Source organism: Crocuta crocuta, unplaced genomic scaffold (genome assembly GCF_008692635.1).
Source record: "Crocuta crocuta isolate KB4526 unplaced genomic scaffold, BGI_CrCroc_1.0 scaffold72, whole genome shotgun sequence".
NCBI lineage: Eukaryota > Metazoa > Chordata > Mammalia > Carnivora > Hyaenidae > Crocuta > Crocuta crocuta.
In genome coordinates, this window is record NW_027529427.1 from 1649548 (window position 1) to 1659085 (window position 9538).

Below are 9538 nucleotides of genomic sequence, written 5' to 3' on the forward strand. Positions count from 1 at the left end.
GTCATGATCTCGCGGTTCGTGGGTTCGAGACCCGCGTCGGGCTCTGTGCTGACTGCCAACTCAGAGCCTGGAGCCTATTTCAGAGTCTGTGTCTCCCTCTCTCTCTCTNACTCTTTCTATGAGGCTAGTATTACCTTGATTCCAAAACCAGACAGAGACCCCACTAAAAAGGAGAATTACAGACAAATTTTCCCTGTTGAACAAGGATGCAGAAATTCTCAACAAGATACTAGCAAATCAAATCCAACAAACATTATTAACCATGATCAAGTGGGATTTATTCCTGGGCTGCAGGGCTGGTTCAATATCTGCAAGTCAATCAACGTGATGCACTACATTAATGAAAGAAAGGATAAGGACCACATGATCCTCTCAATAGACGCAGAAAAAGCATTTGACAAAATACAGAATCCTTTCTTGGTAAAAATAAAAACCCTCAAGACAATAGGGATAGGATGAACATAGCTCAACATCATTAAGGCTATATATGAAAGACCCACCGCTAATATCATCCTCAATGGGGAAAAGTTGAGAGCTTTCTCCCTAAGGTAAGAGACATGACAAGGACATCCACTCTCACCACTGTTTTTCAACATAGTTCTGGAAGTCCTAGCTTCAGCAGTAAGACAACACAAAGAAATAAAAGGCATCCAAACCATCAGGGAAGAAATCAAACTTTCAGTCTTCACAGACAACATGATACTCTACATGGAAAACCCAAAAGACTACACCAAAAATACCCTGCTAGAACTGAGACATGAATTCAACAAAGTTGCAGGATATAAAATGAATGTACAGAAATTGGTTGCATTTCTATACACCAATAATGAAGCAGCAGAAAGAAAAATCAAGGAATCAATCCCATTTAAAATTGCATCAAAAACCATAAGAGATCTAGGAATAAACCTAATCAAAGAAGTAAAATATCTGTACACTGAAAACTATAGAATTTTTATGAAAGAAATGGAAAAAGGCACAATAAATGGAAAAACATTCCATGCTCATGGATTAGAAAAACAAATATTGTTAAGATGTCGATACTACCCACAGCAATCTACACATTTAATGTAATCCCTATCAAAATATCACCAGCATTCTTCACAGAGTTGGAACAAATAATTCTAACATTTGTATGGGATCAGAAAAGACTATGAATAGCCAAAGTAATGTTGAAAAAGAAAAGCAAAGGCGGGGGCATCACAATTCCTGACTGTAAGCTGTATTACAAAGCTTTAATCATCAAGACAGTATGCTACTGGCACAAGAACAGACACTCAGATCAATGGAACAGAATAGAGCACCCAGAAAGGAACCCACAAACATGGCCAACTAATCCTTGATAAAGCAGAAAAAAAATTTAATGGAAAAGAGACTGTCTTTTCAGCAAATGGTGTTGTGAAAACTGGACAGTGAGAAGCAGAAGAAAGAACCTGGATCACTTTCATACACCACACACAAAAATAAATTCAAAATGGATGAAACCATCAAAATCCTATGGGAGAAAATAGGCAACAACCTCTTTGACCTCGGCCACAGCAACTTCTTACTCAACATGTCTCCAGAGGCAAGGGAAACAAAAGCAAACATGAACTATCGGGACCTCATCAAGATTAAAAGCTTCTGTGCAGCGAAGGAAACAATCAGCAAAACTAAAAGACAACTGAAAGAATGGGAGAAGATATTTGCAAATGACATATCTGATAAAGGGTTAATGTCCAAAATCAACACAGAAGTTACCAAACTCAACATCCATAAATAAATAAATAAATAAATAAATAAATAACCCAGTGAAGAAATGGGCAGAAGACATGAATAGACATTTTTCCAAAGAAGACATTAAGATGGCAAACAGACACAAGAAAAGATGCTCAACTTCGCTCATCATTAGAGAAATACAAATCAAAGCCACAATGAGATGCCACCTCACACCTGTCAGAATGGCTATAATTAATAACTCAGGTGACAACAGATGTTGGCGAGGAGGCAGAGAAAGGGGATCACTTTTCCACTACTGGTGGGAATGCAAACTGGTGCAGCCACTCTGGGAAAACAATATGGAGGTTCTTCAAAAAATTAAAAATAGAGCTACTCTATGAACCAGCAATTGCGCTACTCAGTATTTATCCCAAGGTTACAAAAATGCTGATTTGAGGGGGCATGTGTGCCCCAACATTTATAGCAGTGCTATCAACAATAGCCAAATTATGGAAAGAGCCCAATGTCCATTCATTGATGAATGGATAAAGATGTGGTATATATGTACAATTGAATATTATTCAGCAATCCAAAAGAATAAAATCTTGCCATTTGCAACAACATGGATGGAGCTAGAGTGTATTGTGCTAAGCTAAATAAGTTAGAGAAAGACAAATAGCATATGATTTCACTCATATGTAGAATTTAAGAAGCAAAACAGATGAACACAGGGAAAGGGAAGGATTTACTTCTTTTTTAAGGCTGAATTCCATTGTGTGTATATCACACTTTCTTTAGCCATTCATCCACTGATGAATACCTGGGTTGTTTCCATATATCGACTATGGTGAATAATGCTGCTATGAGTATGGGTGTGCAGATATCTCTAAGATCTTGATTTCAATTCTTTTGGATACATACCCAGAAGTGGGATTGCAGGAGCACATGATAGTTTTATTTCTAGTGTTTTTGAGAACCTCCATACTTTTTTCCATAGTGGCTATACCAATTTTACATCCCCACCAATAGTGTATAAATGTTCCAATTTCTCCAAACTTGTTGTCTTTTCTTCTTTTAAAAAAAATTTTTTTAGGGGCGCCTGGGTGGCTTAGTCGGTTAAGCGGCCGACTTTCGCTTAGGTCATGATCTCACAGTACGTGGGTTCGTGCCCCGCGTCGGGCTCTGTGCTGACTGCCAGCTCAGAGCCTGGAGCCTGTTTCAGCCTGCGACTCCCTCTCTCTCTGACCCTCCCCTGCTCACGCTGTCTCTCTCTCTCTCTCCTAGAAATAAATAAAAACATTTAAAAAAATTTTTTTATAGTTTATTTATTTTTGAGATAGAGACAGAGCATGAGTAGGGGAGGGGCAGAGAGAGAGAGGGAGACACAGAATCTGAAACAGGCTCCAGGCTCCAAGCTGTCAGCACAGAGCCTGATGCAGGGCTCGAACCCATGAACCATGAGATCTGACCTGAGCCAAAGTCAGATGCTTAACCAACTGAGTCACCCAGGCGCCCTGTCTTTTCTTCTTAATAGCTATCCTAAGCAGGAGGGATAAAGTTTAGGATACATCTCTGCAAACTAGGAGTTAGTCCTTGCCCAAAATACTTCTATGTGCAGTGTCATTTCCCACCACAAAATTGTAGTCACTTGAGTCTGTGAAGTCTGGGAGGTGCTGTAGGAGTGTGTGACTGGCCATGTAAGAAAGGAGCATGCTGGCTGGTTCAGTCGGTAAAGCATGAGACTCCTGGTCTTGAGGTTGTGAGTTGGTGCCCCATATTGGGTGTAGAGATTATAAAAGGAAGGCAGGAAGGTAGGAAGGAAGAAAGGAAGGAAGGAAGAGAGAGAGAAGGAAAGACAGGAAGGAAGGAAGGAAGGAAGGAAGGAAGGAAGGAAGGAAGGAAGGAAGGAAGGAAGAAAAGCAAATTAATGTTGGATTTGTGGATCTATTTATTAAATGATCTTATATTGTACCATTTGATGAAGGCAGAATATTATTACAAATAGTCAAAACTATTTATTGAGAATGTACTCTGTGCTGAGGACTCTTCAAAACACCATGTATAGTGGCAGGCACTGTCGGTGTCCTAGACAAGAGGCTTTTCATTCCTGTTTCTTTTTTTGTTAGCACAGTGGGCCTCCTAAGATAGAGGCAAAAAAAACCCAGATACTTTCATCCACAGCCTCCCTTGTAAGCATGAATAGTCATGTGACACTGTATCATAAGAATTAACACGGGGACACCTGGGTGGCTCAGTCAGTGGAGTGTCTGACTTTGGGTCAGGTCATGATCTCACAGTTCGTGAGTTCAATCCCCACATCGGGTTGACTGCTGTCAGCACGGAACCCACTTCAGATCCTCTACCCCTCGTCTCTCTGCCCCTCTCTGGCTTTTGCTTCCCCTCCCTAAAAAAAAAGTTAGCAATTACATACACCTTCTGTGTGTCTAACACTATTCTAAGGTCTTTACGTATGTCATGGAATCTAACCCTCTTGCCAGCTTTCAGTGTGAATACTATTATTTCCACCTCTACTATTATTACAGGTGGAAAATGAAGACAAGGAGAAGCTAAGGAGCTTGCACCGTTAGTGACAGAGTGAGGACTTGATGTCAGACAGTATGACCGTAGTCTCTGCTCTTAGCTGGCATAGTACCGTCTCTCAGGAAGAAGGCAAAGGCAGACGACCTGCTGGACATTCTGGACAAGTGGTTTCCCCTTTCCCCAAACAGAGCAGAGGAGGCTGCTGTCCTCCGTGCTTCCTGGTTTTGAGGACAGAAACGTTGAGGGCCTGGCTCTGCGAGTGGCCACACCATCTTGCAAAGGAAGTCAGAATGGAACGATGGGAAGCGTTTTGACATCAAGTCACTCAGCAAGTCGCTGAGTGAACCCTTAGGTGATCTCAGACTGAACTTGTTATGGGGGGTAAATTTTTTTTTTAGAGGAATGATTTTTTAATGTTTATTCATTTTTTTGGCGGGGGGTAGGGACAGAGAGGAGGGAGAGAGAGAATCCCAAGCAGGCTCCACACTTGTCAGCGCGGTTCCATGGACCATGAGATCATGACCTGAGCTGAAATCAACAGTCAGATGCTTAACTGACTGAGCCCTCCAGGCACCCCAGGTATTCTAACAGCTAAAATGAGGCAACAGGTACTTGTATATTATTTAATTCTCAACCCAACTTTGTAAAAGATATATTTTTTATTCCCCTCCCCCCCTTTTATTTTTTACAAATAAGGGTACTGAGGCTGAAAGAGTAAAAATTAATTCACTTAATTTACACAGCTTGTGTGAGCCAGGATTCAAGGGACAGCAGTCTCTTAAACTGCACGCCATGCTAGCCTGGGTCAACGTCCTCCATCCATGACTACCACGGACATACCTGAAGTTAAAGAAAGCGCCTTTATCTTTCTTGGCAGTGACGGAAAATGCACCCCATTGGGGAACCTTGTGGTGCTTCCTACGGGGATGTTAGAAATGATTCATTGTAGGATTTGAGCTTGTCTTGGGTGATTTGGGGGAGTTTAAGGAGGCAGGGCTTTGCTCAGGATTGGGTGCTGTCAGGAAATGAAGATAATTGTATGACTGGGTACTTTCACAAATCTTCTCTGGAAGAAAGGGAAACGAGAGAGAGGCTAAGGCTTTATTTAGTAAAGAAGAAGCAGTCGTTCCTATTGGGCAGAATCGGGGGCACGTGGTCATTTTTGTGGTTTGAACAGTGTTTATGCTTTTGCTGTGTGCTCCTGACGGTGGGGACGTCTTGTTTTCCTCTTGATCCATCGTGGCCACACAGCGTGCCCTGTCTAGTGTCAGTGTTTTGTGAAATTGCTCATGTTCGACAGGAGAGAACCAAGGCTGAGCTGTTGAGTGTCAGGCCGGCTCCCAGGTGTCAGGGGATGCATTTCTCTTTCTCATTTCTTTATCTGTTTTCAGACTATTGTTTTTTTCTCAAGATGAACCTTTCAAAGAGTTTGATTACTGTTATAAGGTGTTTTAAAAATTTTTTTTTGTTTTACTGTTTTTATGCTTTTGGTGAACATCTTTCTAAAAAGGCTATTTGTTTTCATTCATTTTTTTTTAATGTTTATTTTTGAGAGAGAGAGAGAGAGAGCATGAGCAGGGGAGGGGCAGAGAGAGAGAGGAGACAGAATCTGAAGCAGGCTAGAGGCTCTGTACTGTCAGCAGAGAGCCTGATGCGGGGCTCAAACCCATGAACTGTGAGATCAAGACCTGAGCTGAAGTCAGACACTTAACCAACTGAGCCACCCAGGTGCCTCTCATTCTTTCTTAATCAGAATATACTGAAGATAATTGATTATTTTTTAACCACTCAAGAGTCATCATTATAAATGAATGACCTTTGCTGTAGACTGTGGGAATTATGAAATGGGATATTGACAGGTATATGATTGTTTGCTCTTTCACTATTTAATTTTAGACCGAAACAATTGTATCTTTTGATGTTTCACTATTGATGGCTTTCTTTTCATTGGTATCACGTCTTGGGGTTTTTTCTCCCTTAAACATCTTCAGACTTGCTGTATGTAACCCATGTGGAGGATTTGAATATGGCCGATGACATCTAAAATTAACATTATACCGAGTTAGAGACCATAAACGAATAAAGTTTATGGTGTTTGTAAGATGGAAAATAGTTATGTGGCAGCACCTGAGTGGCTCAGTCGGCTACGTTTCCGACTTAGGCTCAGGTTATGATCTCACAGTTCTTGAGTCGAGCCCCGCGTCAGGCTCTGTGCTGACACCATGGAGCCTGGAGCCTGCTTCTAGTTCTGTGTCTCCCTCTCTCTCTGCTCCTCCCCTGCTCACACTCTGTCTCTCTCTCTCTCAAAACTAAATAAACATTAAAAAAAGAAAATAAAAAAAATTTTAAAAATTAAAAAAAAAAAAGAAAATAGTATGTGGTTGGCAGTTCTAGATATTGGAGCCATGCTGGACAATACCTTTTCGATGCAAGATTCTGATGGAAACATTGTTTGTGGTGGTGAGTGCAAGGGTCACACCAAGCCAAAGGAGGCTTTACCCCAGGAATCCAGAGACAGTGTAGGTGAGACAGAACTGGAAACAGGGGAGCCACAAATCCAGAAAAAGCAGGATATTGCTGAGAAAATGGAGCTAAGTTCAAGCCTCAAGGAGTGGTGGACATGAGATGAGGAACACAAGTGGGGAGAGTTAGAAGCTGGACAGGGTCACGTGTAAGGATCGGATATAAGGAAACGCGTTCCTAACAACGCCTGCACATGGCCGGTCATGACTCCTCTACACTTTCACTTGGAATACACTTTGGGTCAAATATAAAACTTAAATACATTTTGTTGGTTATGAGAAGCAGGAATCATTATAAATCATGGAAGAGGAGCTAAGTAAGCCAAAGATTTTCCCTTGACTTTGTAGTCCACATTGGGTTGGGAAGAAGACTGGTAAAGGAAAGTTGAAGAAAGTGAAAGTAGAAATTGCCTGTCTAAGGAGTTTTATCCTTTTATTGAATCTTCCCCCCCCAAAAAGTTTAATATTTACTGCCAAACAGCAATAGAAAGACCACATAGTGCACTAGCTAAGAGCTATACCTCCAGCACAAGGGGACATGAGTCCAAATTCAGGTTCTCACATTTTAGCAGTATAAACTCGGCAAATTGCTCAAACAGAATTGAGAACGCAGAAACAGGCCTATCCAAATACAGTCAACTCATCTTTGATGAATTAGCAAACTCAGCACAATTAAGAAACGGTAGTTATTTCAACAAGTATTTCTGGTTTTTTCATATGTAACAAAACAAAACAATAACCTAGCCCTAAAGATTTTATTCCTTTCCGCCAAATTAACTCAAAGCACATCTTATGCCTAACTGTCTAAATCTAAGCCTCTAAAACGTCTAAAAGAAAACATAGGGGAAAATCTAAGTGATCTTGAGCTTGGCATTGAGATTTGGCTGCAACACCAAAAAGACAACCCGTGAAAGAAAAAAACAGATGTTGGACTTTATCAAAAATAAAAATGTCTGTTGCATGAAAAGCGCTGTTAGGGGAATGAAGAGACAATATTTTTCAGTGACTCAAATGTAACTTCTTTTTTGGACTTCCAAACTTCTTCACAAATGCGTTCTCTGCCCCATTGTCTTATAAAATCGGGACTATGCAGGACTACGCAGGACTGTTGCATGTGGTTGTGAAGACTGGTTTTTGCACCGTCACCACCTCCCTGTATCCTGGTGCTGGGCTGCGTCTCGTAGGATGCACGCACAGGCGTGGTGTGGACCAGCAGCTTCCTGCCTCTATCTCAAGGATAATGATTTCCTCTGCAACTTGCTTTCTTTAGTGGAGAGTGACCATTATCCATGCTTCCTGTTTCATGGTTACTTATGGAAGAGCATTTCAGAAACCTGAGGCTCCCCAACTTGCCTCCAAATACAGAACTCTATACTCCAGTTTGCCTACAATGGTCACTGTTTGTACCTGTTGCTGCTATGTAATTATTCTCAGTGTTCCTTTTCAGTGTCTGTAGTAGGCTGAATGATTGCCCCCAATTCTGTTCTCTGGACGCTCTGAATGTTGCCTCCTATGGCAAAAAAGTTCTTTGCAGATGGGGCTTTTTAAAAAAAGTCTATCTATTTTTGAGAGAAAAAGTGTGAGAAGGGGAGGGGCAAAGAAAAAGAGAGAGAGAGAGAGAGAGAGAGACTCCTGAGCACACTCTACACTGTCACCACAGAGCCCAACGCGGGGCTTGAACACATGAACCGTGAGATCATGCCCTGAGCCAACACCAAGAGTCAGAGGCTTAACTGACTGAGTCAAACAGGTGCCCTTGCGGATGGGATTAAGTTAAAGATTTTGAGAAAGGGAGACTATCCTGATTATTTGGGTGAGCCCTAAATGCAGTCAGAAATGCAAAGGATGCATTTGACAAATTTTAACATACATAAATGATAAAAATCCTTAGAAAATGGGAATAGAAAGGGACTTTCTTTTTTTTATACATAACCTTATTTATTTTTTGTAACAATCCTTTGTAGTAAATTTTATTAAGCCTTATTTATGAAAGAAGTAGTCCATGATCTAAGAATTTAAGCAATCAGATCAAAGCCAAATAGCAAGTAGGTACTGTCGTAGGTTTTTTTTTTTTTTACAAATAGTTTATTGTCAAGTTGGTTTCCATGTAACACCCAGTGCTCATCCCCACAAGTGCCCTCCTCCATACCCATTTCCCCCCTTCCCCCCACACCCATGAGCCCTCAGTTTGTTCTCAGCATTCAAGAGTCTCTCATGGTTTGCCTCTCTCCCTTTCCCCCACCATTTCTCCCCTTCTTCTCCCCCACGNCCTTGGGGATGTGCCAAGCAACAAGTTGCCGCAGTGAAGGTCAAGGAGGTTGTTTCCTGCTCTCTCCTCTAGGGTTTTGATAGTTTCCTGTTTCACGTTCAGGTCCTTTATCCAATTTGAGTTTATTTTTGTGTATGGTGTGAGAAAATGATCTAGTTTCATTCTTCTGCATGTTGCTGTCCAGTTTTCCCAACACCATCTGTTAAAAAGGCTGTCTTTTTTCCATTGGATACTCTTTCCTGCTTTGTCAAAGATTAGTTGGCTGTATACCTTTGGGTCGAGCTCTGAGTTTTCAATCCTATTCCATTGGTGTATGTGTCTATTTTTGTGCCAATACCATACTGTCTTGATGATGACAGCTTTATAGTAGAGGCTAAAGTCTGGGATGGTGATACCTCCCGTTTTGGTTTTATTTTTCAGTATTACTTGGCTATTTGGGGTCTTTTGTGGTTCCATACAAATTTTAAAATAGTTTGTTCTAGTTTTGAGAAGTATGCTGGTGCAATTTTGA